This window comes from Xyrauchen texanus, chromosome 5 (genome assembly GCF_025860055.1).
Source record: "Xyrauchen texanus isolate HMW12.3.18 chromosome 5, RBS_HiC_50CHRs, whole genome shotgun sequence".
NCBI classification, from domain to species: domain Eukaryota; kingdom Metazoa; phylum Chordata; class Actinopteri; order Cypriniformes; family Catostomidae; genus Xyrauchen; species Xyrauchen texanus.
The window spans coordinates 6,780,729-6,797,681 of NC_068280.1; the positions used below are offsets into that span (position 1 = coordinate 6,780,729).

The 16,953-nt window shown below is 38.8% G+C and overlaps 1 protein-coding gene across 1 annotated transcript in view; it reads right to left on the reverse strand.

Annotated features, from left to right (window-relative positions):
* The window catches only part of sorcs3a (sortilin related VPS10 domain containing receptor 3a), a 336,334-nt gene that overhangs the window by 85,993 nt on the left and 233,388 nt on the right, over positions 1 to 16,953 (reverse strand). The gene's annotated exons all lie outside the window — the stretch shown is intronic.

The window sequence follows — 16,953 nt, forward strand, 5'->3', positions numbered from 1 at the left end:
ACATTACAAGACAAACTGCCTTGGGGCAGTGGTGGCTCAGTGGTTGAGGCTCAGGGCTTACTGACCAGATGGTTGGGGGTTCAAGCCCCAGCACCATCAAGATGCCACTGTTGGGCTGTTGAGCAAGGCCCTTAACCCTATCTGCTCCAGGGGTGCTGTATCATGGCTGACCCTGCACTCTGACCCCAGCTTAGCTGGGATATGTGAAAACTAATACATTTCACTGTATATATGCAAAAAACTGTGTGTATAATGTGTGACCAAAATAAAGGATTCTAAGGATTCTATTCAAACTGCTGCCAGACAGTGAAAAAAGGGAGATAAAAAAAGAGGGTTAATCCAAGGCAGGTGTAACTAATGAAACAATAATGAGCAGACAAGGTGGTGGGGCATGAAGGCCCAGAAGCATGAGGCTTTGTTATTGTTTCTTGAGTGCCATGTGCTTCTCAGTCTTACGTCACACCCCGACTCCTTGTTTGCTCGTTATAATTTCATTAGTTACACCTGCCCTGGATTAACCCTAATAATATTTCAGTAGAAATCATATTTATTGAATAATTTGACGTATTTTTTAAATTGGGCCAGTACAGTCTGGAATGGTATTCCAGCACCTTTGATTTCAAAAAGAAAAAAAAAAATGCTTGTTTGTCAATCAATTCCGTTTGTGTTTTTTGTTTGATCTATTTGACATATTCCGTCTCTATTAAGCGAGTGCAATTTTAAAAAAATATCAAGTTCATTGTGCTTCACTCTAGTTAGTTACGGACGCTGGCAGATGCTATACGTTCCACTTATGATGCCACAAGAGCAGCATCATACAACTCGAGATCAAAACACCACTCGATCAACACACTGTAAAAGGTTATAATTATGTGTCCTCCATTTTTTTTATTCAGTATTCATTTTTATTTTTTCTTGCAAATATACAGTGGGATTCACAAGTGAACATTTATATATTTTAAACTTTTTTATAATTTAATGTAAATGTTTTCATAACAAATTATTTTATCAGAAAATTTGAATAAAGAGTTGTTGGTTTCCCCCCATTAAGAACACTGTGCATATACTATTCAATTGTAACATAATCAGAGCTTGAAGTGAGGCAGTACACAGTACCTGCACTTCTCTAATTTTGTCTACAGAGTACCGGCAGTTTTTCTTGCGTACCACCACTTCTCAGAGTCTCCCAGTATGATGTAATTCTTAAGTCAGTGATTCTATGAGGCCAGCCAATCACACTTTATCTGAACTTCCAAACGATTTTGATCAAATCGTGGCGGTAAACTTCCAAGGCCTCTCTGCATAAATCTCAGTGGTGAGTTTAACACCACTCAACACGTGCAACAACAGTGATCCGTGGTCCAGTTCTGGACCGGAGCGCGCATGTTTATGCTCTTTTCCAAAACATGAACCAGCAACTTTTAGGTGAGTGTATTTTATCGAGTCTTATTCAATCAAATGTATTCATGCAAATTGTGAATGATGAAAACAGAAGCTGTATAAGGCTCTTGTGTTCAAATTCAAGTGTGCAGGTCAAGAAAAGGATTTTTTTATTTTTTATTTATCCCAAAAAATCCCAATTTAAACCATGGACAGGACATATTGAAAAGTTTGCCCCTTGAGTGCAAGATTAGACATCAATATATTTGGTCCCTAATTCATATATACTGTACGTATTTTAACTTTTATGAGTACACATGCATATACGTTTATGCCTCAAAGCCAACAGACATGGAATAAAAGCCACACAATCCCTATTTTAATTTATTGAGAGAAGTTGGTTAGAACATCGTTTTAGGCCAGTTCTATTATCTGTTTTGCACTTTTTCGATGCCTTCAGAAAAAACATTAGACCAATGATGCTTATCGAAAAACTATCCTTCAAAATCAGTGTTACACATTATCATCACTCTGCTCCAGAACGAAAGAAGAAAAAAAAACAACTGGCAGGAGTAAAAAGACAGATCATTCGAGGTTCAGTGGATACCTGGAGCTAGCAGTGTGAGAGGCAGAGCATACATTAAAATGTGTCTAAATGGAATTATTTGGATTTGAAGCTGCAAGGCAAATCTCATGATAGTCCTAATGGATGAGATGAGTCCACACAGGCCCTGAGGGAATTCATTTTGAGGTTGAAGCCAAGATTTCACCTCACTATGTGTTTTAGTCTGTAAACTCAATCTGAGGACAAGAACATAGACTGTGCCTTCAGTTTCCAGAGATTCTAAGTTTCGGTTATTGTTTTTTTCCCCTATATCTCTTAGAGATATGATTTCTGTTTTTATGCATTCTGATCCATCCATCCATCCATCCATCCATCCAAAGATAAAAAAAAAATACAATTAAACAATACAAAACACATACTGTATTGAGAATGGTGTGGACTAGATATACTTTATCTTTACAGAAACACTAATGTAGTTTTAGTCTAATTTTCAAAGAAATAGAGACATAATAGTCAAAAAAGGCCTGAAGATGGTGTTTTATGTCTTGACAAGTGTCTCTGAAAGTTACATTAGGACAAAACAAAGAGAGTTACCATCACAAGCTGTTTACTGACAGGAGCTGGAAGCATCACACAAATACTCAATAACAGGATTAATGCTTTATATGACAGAGCTTTTGAAAAGACTTCCTCCAGTTTTTTAAGTTCTGTTTAAACCAGAAGTATACTGGATTTAAAAAGGTTTAAACACAGAAAATGCAGAAAAGAGTTGACCTTACTTAGATTGTTTAAGGGAATCAGTTTGCATGTTATTTATTTATTTATTTTTAAGTAAATGTACTGGCTCTAGTACAACTTAATTTTTGAATTAACTTTAACTATGTTAATGTTACAATTAAACTTAACTCATTAAGTAAACTAACATCGTATACAGTATAAGGGAAATTATGACTGGAATCTTGTTTAACCATATGGCACAGTGGATAATCTTCTTAGTGCACTACTTCTTAGTGCACATAAAACCACTGTTTTGTAAACTTCAATTGAGTAAAGAAGAATTACTTAAATTGAACAGGCTCCAAGTTCACCAGAGCGTAACACTAATCATCCCTAATGTTGATTTCACACAAATCACAACTATTAACCAGCTACAAAAATACAACAACAATAGTCATAAGAATTTAAACTATATACATTTTTAAATAACGTCTTGGTTACTGTCATAACCTCCATTCCCTGACAGAGGGAATGTTGAGTCGATGTAGTGACACTAGGGGTCGCTCTTGGGAGCCCCAATCACCTCTGATCTTTGAGTATGGGAGCAGGCCATGCTAGCCGTGGCCTTTTCTCTCTATGTTTTCTCTCCATAATAGTATTTCAATTTTCAACTGGGGCATTTTAATGCTTTTTATTCACGTCAGGAAGGTGTTCTTTTTCTTTTCTATTATTTCAGGAGGAAAAGACACAGAAAATACCACATCCTGCCCGAAGGGGAGGTTAACATGTGGCAAATATGTCACGTGGGCTCACCAGCCACACATGGAAGCACGTAAGCACCGGCTGTGTGACCCAAGGAGTGAGGAAACTGCTCTTTCTGGCGAACACAAAACAAAAGGGAACACAAGATTCTCCTTCAGGCCCTCCACCAGGGGACGGAGTGGTCTGGACACCAGTTTCAGGGTTCCGGCGGACATCTTTCTCCCTGGGTCGTCCATCTCAGGGGCACTTAGGAGCCTTCCCTGGTGTCTTCGTGCCGGACTGTGAGGCGGGGGGCATCATATTACTGTGTGGGGGCTCTATGCATGGGCCAAGGACTTGGCTCGGGCTGCAGCAGAGCCGCCACCTGGGCTTTTGCTGCCTGGGATTTTGCCACCACAGGGGGAAGCCCTTCGGTGAGCAGACAGGGTAAGGGATATTGAGCTGCACCGGAGCAAGATGTGCTTTATCACCTCTGTCTGTTTCTTCATCACCGAGAACTGTTGGCCAAGGTCCTCGATGGTGTCGCCAAATAAGCCGCTCTTGGAAGTGGGTGCATTCAGGAAACGAACCTTGCCGGCGTTCCTAATCTCAAACAGATTCAGCCATAGGCTGATAGTTCAGTCGCCGAGCTCAGCTCCTTCATCACATCTGGATCAGGACTACCCTTGTGCAGCTGTTTCAGTGCTTTGGCCAGGTGTACTTGCAGGAGGGCCATGGCATGCAGGGCGGAGGTGGCCTGTCCAGTATCACTGTAGGCTTTAGTCATGAGAGACAACGTATTCCTACAGGCCCTTGAGAGTAATGTCGTCGATTCTGCCAGGTGGTGGCGTTTTGTGGGCACAGGTGCACCGCAACTGCCTTATCCAACAGAGGAATCTCTGTATATCCCTCGGCTGCCCTTGACCGGTGCAAACGAGCATGCTGGGGAATAGGCATCTGCATGGGCTTACCCGGAGGAGCAGCACCGATTTGAGTCCCAAAAATCGCATCCAGTGTCAACCGACCCAGCCTCGTACCAGTAGGTAGAAGGCCCGGTGCGGGGGTGGGCGGGGGGGTGGGGGTGTTAGCTGGAGTGGCTTTCCCCCACAAGAAAGAAAGCCGCGACCGCAACATTGCCATGGTAATGTTCTCGCGATGAGAACATGAACCATCCACAAACGCTCCCTAAATGTGATTACGGCACAGGCAGTTATCGTGGCAATCAGAAATGGAGAGACTAGGAATTAAACACAGATAGAAAGTCATCTTTAAAAAGATGCTCTCCGTCAGTGCGTGCTCTTTTAGAAGAAATATAATCTTATATTTGTGAGAATATATACTCTTTTAGCTGTCGAAACGCCCAGGGGCATACTCTGCATCAACTGCGCAGAGGGAGCGAAAGAAGCTGAAATGTGCCATATATCCAACAGCATGCGCTTCTTAGTGAGATGAATGGACCGGCAGTGGAATTCAGCTCTCTGTGAATCAACCGCTCGGCTCTAAAGAACAAATCTGAATGAGTGGTTGCGAGCCAGCTACTTTTATATCCTGTATGTTCAGGGGAGTGGCATGCAAATTCCATGCTCCAATTCCCATTGGCCTTTTCTCAAAGATCAGAGGTGTTTGGGGCTCCCAAGAGCGACCCCTAGTGTCACTACATCGACACAATGTCGAGTGAGTGACAGATAGGGAACAGTGCATTTCAGGTACTATTTCATTAGGATCAATTAAATGGTTTAATTAATACCAACTTTAGAGTTTAGAGAGTAACTGTAACTTAATTTAAGCCTGGTGGTGGTGTAGTGGGCTGAAGCACATAACTGGTAATCAGAAGGGCACTGGTTTGAACCCCATGGCCACCACCATTGTGTCCTTGAGCAAGGCACTTAACTCCAGGTTGCTCCAGGGGATTGTCCCTGTAATAAGTGCAATGTAAGTCGCTTTGGATAAAAGTGTCTGCCACATGCATAAATATAAATGTTAATTAAGAACAGTAAAAAAAAATTTTTTTTTTTACAATTTGAGACTGACATTTTTATTCCAAAAAGGATTTGATTGGATCTGTATATCCTAGAGGAGAAAGACTGTACATGTTTTGTGAATTTTGACTCCATCAATCCCTGTCCCCTGCAGTATCTCTCTTTGTCTTATTAATAAAACTGGCTTAATGGACAAAAATATGAACAACACAAATGGTACTAATAGAAAGAAGGTGTGAAAAATCAGTAAGGCAATACAGCTCAGAGGAGTGAAAGAGGGAAGAGAACATATTGCATTCATCAGGAGGACATACAATGACCCATAGATTACGGTTATATTCCACCATATATAATTTTGACAGAAGTGTAACTTAAGACATAAAGACCAGAGCAACCCCTTACCACCTCGCTAAACAACTCACCAGCCGCCTTCATGACATATGAAAGCCAGCATGACCCCTACAAGTTGCTAAACACATGGCCTAATTTCCACTGCTCTAATTGTGTTTCTGCATGCCCAGCCACACAATTAATGGCAATGCCTGGCGTGTTTCTATTACACTGATTGATGCCACTGTTGATATCACCCCTACTGGGAACAGCACACTGTTATTCTTGTCTTACAGAGAGAAGTCACCGACCTAGTCAAGCCCTGGCCTATTTCAACTAAGATTCTTTATGATTATTGATGGCTAATGGAGATGGACTAAAAAAATTAGATGACAGGAAACTAATGTTTCTATGAAAAATTAGGGTAGATGAACGTTAACTTTTGTGGAAAGATTTAATTTAGCTGTTGTGCTAGAGGAGCAGTATATTGTTTGGCCATTAATTGGAGACATACAGTTGCCCCAAAATGCATTTGGCCAATTAAAGGGATAGTGCACCTAAAAATTAAATTATGTAATTATTGTGACATTATTGCATCATTTTATCACCCTCATGTTGTTTCCGAAACTGTATGACTTTTTACATCAGTGAAACAGACAGTGCCACAAATACAGCAAAAAGCAAGTGTTTTCTTCTTTAGTTGAATTCATTTTTCTTGACACAGTGTCTAAAAAACGTGGCGATCTGGTGCAAGACACTGACACTGATAAAACAGTGAGACATGGCACAATGGTCAAAGAAAAAAAACTGAAAAAAAAATCACAGATGGACGCAGTAACATATTTGGTGTGAACGGCCCCTAACATCTCTTTTTGTGTTCTACAAAATAAAGAAAGTGATATGGGTTAGGGCATAAAGGTGACAAAATTATAACAGAATCTTAATTTTTGTGTTAACCATTCTTCGAATAACATATTACATTGTAAAATGTCATTGTAATAGATGCAAAATATCCAAGTGGTATCGGCACACAAATGATGCTAAATCTTTTCTCAGATCTTCACACAGTTTGCAAATACTTCTAACCAGTTGGTCTCAATATGACTTGTAATAGATGTATGAAGTAATTTCCCCCCAAGTACACATGTGTCCTAGCAGAATAACCACAGGTGTAGTTCATCACATTACCTTTAGACGTGTTAAACAGACCATGATAACCAGATAAAGTCCAAATATTTTACTTAGAAAAAAAATTATCTAGTTCTATCATTTGAAACCTACCAATTGCTTAATTTGTGAAAAGTGTTTGCTTAAAGAAACTGTAGCTACAGACAAGCACTAAAAGCTGCCAGGTCAGCATATTTTAGTAAACTCATAGAATATAACCACAACAATCCTAGGTGTTTATTCATTACTGTGGCTAAATTGGTAAGAATAAAGTCTCAACAGAACCAGAAATTACGTCGCAGCACAAGAGTAATGACTTCATGAATTTCTTCACTGATAAAATTAAAATAATCAGAAATAAAATTGGAATTATGCAATAATCTGTCATAGCACCTCAGAAAAGTTTCATAATTTTCCTCACGTGCAACTTCAATCCTTCGATGTCATAGGTCATGATGAGCTATAAAAACTTATTGAAACATCAAAATCCACAACATTGTTGTTAGATCCAATACCAACTAAGCTCTTAAAAGAGGTATTTCCTGTCATCTCAGAATCTCTTCTTAATAGTATTAACTACTTGCTATCCTTAGGACATGCCCCAAGAAACTTTAAAATGGCAGTTATCAAACCACTTATTAAAAAGCCACAACTTGATCCTGGAGAACTGGCTAATTATAGACCGATTTCAAATAAACGTTTATGTCGAAAATACTTGAAACAATTTCAGTAAGGATTTAGGCCTCATCACAGAACAGAGATTGCACTTATCAGAGTTACAAATGACTTGGGTCTTATCATCTTATCATCTGCATTTCACTTCTAGTACTTTTAGATCTTAGTGCTGCATTCGACACGCTCGATCATGACATTCTCTTGAATAGGCTAGAGAATTTTGTTGGAATTTGTGGAGTTGCATTAGCATGGTTTAGGTCCTATTTAGCATACCGCTACCATTTTGTCTGATTAAATGAGGAATTGCCAAACCAAACAAAAGTAAAGTATGGAGTGCCATAGGGATCAGTTTTAGGGCCTCTGCTTTTCTCCTTTTCCCCTGGGAGATATTATCAGGAATCATGGAATAAGTTTCCACTGTTATGCCGACGATACCCAACTTTATATTTCTTCAAAACCTGTTGAGATTTCACAATTCTCCAAATTAGCATAGGTTAGTAATGATATAAAAGATAGGATGGCCAGAAATGTCTATCTGCTCAATTCCGACAAAACAGAGGTACTAATTATTGGACCAAAAACCTCTGAAAATAAGCTGCTAAAATTTAATTTGACTCTCCATCTTCAACAGTGAAGAACTTAGGTGTTATATTTGATACCAATCTGTCCTTTGAAAATCATATTTCAAATGTTTGTAGAACAACATTCTTCCACCTAAGAAATATTATGACCACATCCTCTCTGCTGCTGATGCCGAAAAACTAATTATGTGTTCATGACCTCAAGACTAGATACTTGTAATGCATTACTGGGAGGATGTCCAGCAAGATCAATAAATAAACTTCATTTAGTTCAAAATTCAGCAGCCAGAGTGTTGATGAGAACCAAAATATATGATTATCTTAGCCCCATTTTATCATCATTACATTGGCTACCTGTTCAATTTCGTATTAATTTTAAAATTATGTCAATTAAGTACAAAGCTTTGAATGGTCTAGCTCCATGGTACTTAATTGACCTTCTACCATGCTATAACCCATTACGGTCATTATGATTGCAAAATTCTGGTTATCAAGTTCCACAAAAATAGGTAGATCCTATTCATATTTGGCTCCTAAACTATGGAAAAGTCTCCCTAACACTGTTTGAGATGCAGACACATTCACTCAGTTTAAGTATAAACTAAAGACTTATCTATTTAGCCAGGAATACACCTAATTTATCCTTCAACTCACAATTAGGCTGCTTTAGTTAGGTCTGCTGGAACTAGAAACAGTGATCATTATCTATAACTCTGCAATAAATTGAATGACATCTATGCTAATATAATTTTAGTAGTTTTTTCTGTCTCAACATCGGGACTCCTATCCTGAGGTCACCAGAACTGGCTGGATCCAGCTCCATTCCTGCTTCATGTTTGACTCCACTGCTACGTGTCACTGTGTGATGATGACTAATAGCAGCCGGTGCCAGCCAAACATCACTTCAGTCTATTACGATGGACTTCAGAGGATGAACTGATGCCAAATCCAACCATAAGACATGGGATACTTCACATACCATTGCCTGTACCTTGGATTTAGGATTGACCTCACCGAAATTACCGGCCAGGTAGAACAGTGATGGACCACACTGATCTTAGCCTGCATCACCTCGGTCTAATGATGGACTACACTCTTGAAATGGAATACATCGACTATCAATTAATTGCCAACAAATCCCTTCATCAGCCAGCTAACAAGGACAATTGCATCTATGTGAACTTCTGCAGTTAATACAGGATGGACTTCAAAGACATTGGTCATTCATCTTACAGTTCATACAAAATATTTGTTTACAGTTTTTTACGATTGCTTACACACTAAAATGTAACTTTTCCCACAAGGAGCAAAACACAAGGCTAGATTTGCACAACTGTAAGCACATTGTCAGCTTCACACTATTTGCAAAACATTACACACAGTGATTTGCAAAACACTAAACACACTTGTATACATCAGACACAGAAGTATATCATGATGTCACTTCCTTGCAATTCCAAAGCACTGACTGTCAAATTACCACACCTATGAGCCAATCTGTTAAACACAGCCATCAGGTGCACAAACACATGATTGCTAAATTGTAGACACACCAATCAGGTTTAAGCACTATAAAAATGCAGCAGGTAGGTTCACCTGCCTTCAACCAAAATGGAAGGAGTCAGAAGAAGAGTGAGGGTGAGAGGCGGAGGCGGAGGCGGAGGCGGAGGCGGAGGCAGAGGCAGAGGCAGAGGCAGAGGTCGAGGAAGACCTGAAGCAGGAGGAGAACGTGCACAAAGAAGAAGAGGACCAAACTTATCAAATGACATTCGTGCAACACTAGTGGACCATGTTGTGAACCACGGATTGACGCTGAGGGAGGCTGGACTGAGAGTTCAGCCAAATCTTAGCAGATATACAGTGGCATCTGTCATAAGGACTTTTCGACAGGAAAACAGGTAAAAGATCTGTCTACAGTTACAGTAATCAGCTGCTTATTTTATGCACCATATCAGCACTTGTGATACCCCTTCCTGTGACATTGTACAGTAAGTTACATGTATTATTCTCTACATAGGATTGAGGGTCGGGAACGTCAAGGAGGAAGGGGGCCCATATTCACGCAAGAACAAGAGAGAGCTATAATAAACATGGTTTTGGCCAATTTTGCTATCAGGCTCAGAGAACTACAAGCCAACAATATCGGTGACCATGCCATTTTCAATAATGTCCATCAGGTCTCTGTCAACACTGGCACGCATCCTGAAAAGACATCAGGTTGAAATGAAACAACTTTATCGAGTGCCTTTTGAGCGGAATTCAGAAAGGGTCAAACGGCTGCGGCATGAGTATGTGGAGGTTTGTATTGTTCACTTTAGCACTGTGATGTTGCATACTGCACACATGACTTTTTTACAATGACTGTATACTAGACCTATCCTGAACTACACAATCTTGTCTTTCACTGTATTTCAGAGAGTTTTGCAGATGGATGCTGAGGAAATCCTGCATGAATTCATATATATTGATGAGGCAGGGTTCAACCTCACAAAAGCAAGAAGGAGAGGCAGAAATATCATTGGCCACAGGGCTATAATCAATGTCCCAGGGCAACGTGGGGGTAACATCACCCTTTGTGCTGCCATTTCACAGCATGGGGTTGTCCTCCGTCATGCCAAAATGGGCCCTTACAACACACCTCACATTCTCGCATTTTTGGACCGATTGCACCACATCGTCACAGCAGGTAATGAAATGCACCAGATGCAATACACGGTCATCTGGGACAATGTGTCATTCCACCGCTCCGCTTTGGTCCAGAACTGGTTTCAACACCATCCACAGTTGACCGTACTATACCTTCCACCATACTCTCCGTTTCTAAACCCTATCGATGAGTTTTTCTCTGCATGGCGGTGGAAGGTTTACGATCTCCAGCCCCAGGCTCAGGTACCCCTCATTCAGACCATGGAGGACGCCTGTGACCAAGTCGACGCCGCAGCTGTGCAAGGATGGATTCGACATTCAAGACGGTTCTTCCCGCGTTGTCTTTCTAATGACGATATTGCTTATGATGTTGATGAAATTCTCTGGCCAGATCCAGCTAGGCGAAGAGATAATTTATAGTACGTTTACTGTAGTATTGTGTACAATATTATCAGTTTTTTCAGATAATTTGTTATGGTTGTTGTTATTTACTGTAATTGTAACCTGTACTGGATACAGTATTTTACGTTTGTCTGTTGTTTGAGCTAATAGTGTTATGTACACTACTGTAGTAGCATGAAAACTGGGACATGTTTTGTTGTGATTCTCCATGTTGACTGATTTGGGTATATGGAGAGAAATAAATGATATTTTCCTCAGTCTGCAGCATTGGTCTTGTGTAGTATTTGTATAGTTGTACTTTCTCTGTGTACTTCATTTACAGTACTCTAATCACTGACAATTAGACTTGCTAAAAGTGTTTTAGGTTAGCAACAGCAGTGTGCAACTGGTTCAAAAAGATTGAAGTCATATGAAATGTGTGCGTTTCGTATGGTCACAAAATATTCTTTTTATGAAGTAGTGTATAGTTTTGACAAAAGAGTTCCATTTTGCAAATTATCTGAAGTGTTGTGCTACTTTGGTGTAGGGTTGTGCTAATTGTGTGTAGTGTTTTGACAAACCGGGCCCTGTTTTCAAAATTGTGCTTAAACAATTGAAAAAAACTGTAAACACTGTCCCTTAACACTTACTTAGTTTAATCATTTTAAACCATGACTTGCACTATACATAAGTAATATTGGCATTATATTCATGATGTTAGCCAGAGGGGAACTGGCCCCCACAATTAGTCTGGTTTCTCCCAAGGTTATTTTTCTCCATTAACCAACATTTATGGAGTTCTGTGTTCCTTGCCACTGGCCAGTTTCGGGATTATAAATACAACTATTATTAAATTACTTATTTAACACAACTCACAATCATATTTTATCATTCTACACAATGATGACTCATAGACATTTTAGATATTACAGTTTTATCTTCTGTTAATGCCTGATCTTCTGTAATGCTTCTTTGAAACTATGTGTGTTGTGAAAGGTGCTATACAAATAAAACTTACTTGACTTGAAAAGTGCTCTTCTGCTTTATTTCTTCAAAATAAATGCTACTTGGTTTGATATTTTGTTAAATAGTGCCAAGGCATTAGGGTGAAGTCCATCATTTTCAAGTGGTATCTGGTAATTTGGATAGCGTGGCCCTGTTAAATCAGCTACATTTGGCATGTAAAGAAACTACTCTGACATTTGGTTGAGAAATTTATTTATTTTTCTCACTGGAGAAATATCAAAGTTAATCAAATTAGAGTTTTAGTACCCTGTCAATTCTTTAGATCTTTCAAAACAAGTTTCCTTAATCGGATCAAATCTCAAACTATGTCAGGATTTTCACATTTAATGCAATCAGTCCAAATGTGGGGGAGAGGCCGGACTGGCACAGCTCATATATCCCTTGTCAGTGTAAGAGCCTCTTGGACCAGTGGGTTCCTCATAAGCATGGACATTGACATATTGTGCTGCTGGGTGAGCTCAACCTGTAGTCATTCATCAGCCCAATGACATGCTCAATTTTAAAAGCTCGGAGCTGTCACAAAGTCAGCTTCAAAGCTTCCCACTTACATCAATAAATCACTAGCTGCGGCAAGCAGTCGGTGACAGTTGGTGACTGCCAACGGGGAGACTCCTGGTCTTTCTAATAGGAGGTGAGGGGCACTGGGAGAAGAGAGCTGATTTTAATAATGTACTTAAAATGAAAAAGAAAATCTATAGCGTGTATTTGCATAATGCCCTGAACACTTGGATCATTTCCATTCAATTCTGATGGAGAGATTGAAGAGGGAATATAAGGACTGGATTGTAGGAGGAGGGTGAGGGATAACCATGAAAGACAAGGAAAAGGCCAGAAATAATACAGTGCATAAGTATGTTAATATCATACAATAGGAAAACAATTAATTTGAGAATATATATGCAATATCACATGAGCAAGAGTGTGATATGCCCCTACATAAGCACTGCTGTGATTCGGCTGCTGGCACGAGGCTGCAATGCTGTTTCTAAAAAGTTATTGGATTATTGGTTATTGGATATAGAAAGTTATTAGTCTGTGTGTGTGCGTGTGTGTGTGTGAGAGAGAGAGAGAGAGAGAGAGAGATGAGAGCGTGTGCAATCACCTGTTGCCACACCCAATCAGATATGCTGTCAGCTTTCTGAAGATCAGTTATCTCAGTGGTAAAATAGTCGTTGAAGTGGGGTATTCCTTCCTATTTTGTGGCAGCCGGTGCGCAAGAGTCATTCACTATAGAAACCTCAGTGTCCTCTGCCATTTTAAACCACACGTCTTCTCCAATGTGGAAACTCCGGTAAGAGTTAAGCGCCATGAGTTCTGTAATCAATCAGTCCTTTGTGTCTCTCAGCTGTGATGAGCCGTAATGCTGAAATGGTCATTTAAAGCTATTTCTTCGCTTTAGTCATACGAGCGATCACATAGAGCTGTTGTAAGTAAACAGTGGCTGATGCGGATTCACTTCAAGTCACCTAACTGGCTCAAATTCCACAAAATAAATTATCTTTTGCCACCACCTGCTGGCTAACACATGTAATGTAAAAACAATAGATGTAAAAAGAGATACATAGCCTACAGTAGCTCTTGACACATATGCACTGCTCTTACACTTTAGTTTAGAATGGCACGAACACAAGCGGAATGATATACACACAGTGAAGCATGAGTTCTGTACAAAGTCCAGTAAACATTCTAGTCTGACTATTAAACCACAAATGAATGCTATTTAAATAAATATACAGAATGTCTGCATGTGCTGCGAGCTTTACAATGAATGTGTGCTAAAATCTCTGTTTTAAAGGAATAGTCTGGGTCCAATCCAAGTTAAGTTCAATCGACAGCATTTATGGTATAATGTTGATTACCACAAAACATTTTTTAGACTCGTCCATCCTTTTCTTAATAAAAGGTAACAGTGAGTAACTTACAATGGAAGCGAATGGGACCAATTTTAAAGGATTTAAAGGCAGAAATGTCAAGCTTACATTTCCATTCATTCTATTAATTCTTCTGTTAAAACTCATGTATTATTTGACCAGTGAAGTTGTTTATTCTGTCATTTTAGGGTTTGTTGACATTTCATCATGGCAGTGAAACTGTAAAATTGGCTCTAACTTTACACAGAAAAGGTTAGTAAGTGATTTTATCAGACGAAAATCATGTTAACATGCACATAGTTTGTCTTGAGGCAATACTTTTGAAATAGTAAATAATGAGTATTTTAATGTTAACAGATTTCACACCCACATTGTAAATGCCTCACTCTAAGCCAGATTTTAGATTTTTTTTTATAGAAAAGGAGGGGCAAGTCACAATTTAATTTGTGGTATTCAACAACATGCTACAAATGCTGTCATTTGAGCTTAACTTGTTTTAAATTCCTTTAATGAGAATCACAAGAGCTGTGCGTGTTGTAGTAGATGACAGAAAATAGCTCTTATTCGCAGTGAAGTACGCAGTGCCGGCAGATTATGTTTATCTAATTAAATCACAGCATTTTTCACTTTAATAATCAGAATAGACAATTAAAACATCAGAGGTGTGAACCTACTGTCAAACATGCATACAAACTAAAAAAGGCTCGGTCAAAATAAAAGCTTGATACTACTTGTGACAAAAATATGTTAATACTGTATAGTAAAATGAAATATTTACTAAAATGTATATTCACAATAATAATTATATAAAAAATGTTTAAGCAATATCTCAAGCTGCAAGGCTGATTAGACACCATTTTCATAAGTTAAACTTCAAAACATAGAATTCAGAAAAAATAAAATGGAAACACAAGATTTGGGGAAAATTAAACGTTTCACAGGGCCCTAAAAAGTATATATTTTTTTGTTATAATTAGTATTTACTTTAGTATTACTGTATATTGATATTTAACTTTTTAAATAGGTTAAAAAAAGTTTTTAATTGCATTTTTGTTGCGGTATCGGGGGCTGTAAAATGTAGCAAAGGTATCGACTACTGAAATTTTGGTTTTGTGACAACCATAGTCTCCTTTTTTCTTTAATAACAGCAGAATCTGATGATCCATGATATCCAGCATGATTTGAGAATGTTCCAAAGCGTTAACATTAACATTTATAATGTCTTAAAACTTTATGTTAATTACCAGGAATAAATTTGATTTTGAGTCCCAGATTTTCAATGTGGACTCTTTGAAACCCACTGTATCTACTGTGTTTTAGCTCTGACAAATTAGTTCTTGTATCTCTTCTAAGTGAACTTACAGAAATAACAGACAAAAACAACCAGTGGAGTGATTTGTTCGAGTCTTAAGCAAGTGCGAAGTCCTCCAGGGGATCAGCTAATGTTCAGTGAAGGATTGATACCATTCTGGCTTACCGCAACACCTCACATCTTTCATCTAAAGAATCATGCTCTTTATAGCATGTCAACTTTCCTCGACAGCCTGATACTTTGTGTAAGTGTTAGCTTTGAAACCCACACATTTCCAAGCAAAGACAGTTTATAACTTTACAATAAAGTTGTATTTATTTTTTTATTAACATTAGTTAACTACATGAATGTGCAACGAACAATAAGTTAGCACGTATTATTCTGTGTGAATTCAACATCTCAATATTCTGAAATACATTTTAGTAAAGGAAGTTAGTAAAGGACTAGGTACATTTTATGTTGCCAAGACATATCATTTACATTGAATTTCAAGCCATTAAGCAGATGCTCTTAGCCAGAGCAACTTACAAAAGTGCTTTAGCATCTTATGAGACCACATTGGACCATTGTGATACTGTATATAGATTTGAAATGCTATTTGGGGGTCTCAGCAACAGTGTTTAAATGATCCGCCAAGCACAACATGTTTATACTTGCAAGGCAGATGACAGAATTAGCCCAGTTTATGTTTATGCATGAAGACAAATATAGTTTGTTTAGGTGCTTAAATTGGACTCGATTTCATAAAACCCAAAACAATAACTAGTTTTGCTAAATTGAGAGTGCACTGTTCATTTCGAACTTAACAGACATCATTTTAAAATTAAATCAAGCCAGAGGAAAGACCCTGGCTACCACCCCTGGAGTTCGCGAGTTTGAATCCCAGGGCGTGCTGAGTGACTCCAGCCAGGTCTCCTAAGCAACCAAATTGTCCTGGTTGCTATGGAGGGTAGAGTCGCATGGGGTAACCTCCTCGTGGTCACTATAATGTGGTTCTCTCTCGGTGGGGCGTGTGGTGAGCTGTGAGTGGATGCCACGGTGGATGACGTGAAGCCTCCACATGCACTATGTCTCCGCGGTAACGCTCTCAACATCCCACGGTTTGACAGTCTCAGACACGGAGGCATCTGAGATTCGTCCTCCGCCACCACGAGGTTGGAGAGAAATAAAACAGTAAATCAAGCCTGTTTATCGGTAGGCATTCATTTAGTTTGGCAGAGCAATTGTGTGCAATGCAACATCATTTGTATATCCAGATGTATACCAGCAGATTACATTGAAAACATCATTGGGTTATGCCAAACTGTTTAGATTTTCTAAATTTACTGAATTTAGTTATTAACATTAACTGTTAATCCCATGTTATACTATTCTTATACTTCATAAATGATTCGTTTAGAAATAGCAACACAATTATGTTTAGAATTTTCCTCAACATACAACAGAAGTAGGGGGAGTCAGAGCGAGTGATCAGGTTATGGAATTATGGAAATGAGCAACCAAACGTTATTGTTCCTGTGTCTGACCATTATCATAATTCACTTTTATACCGGCTAATTATGTTAGATGTATATTCCTGAAG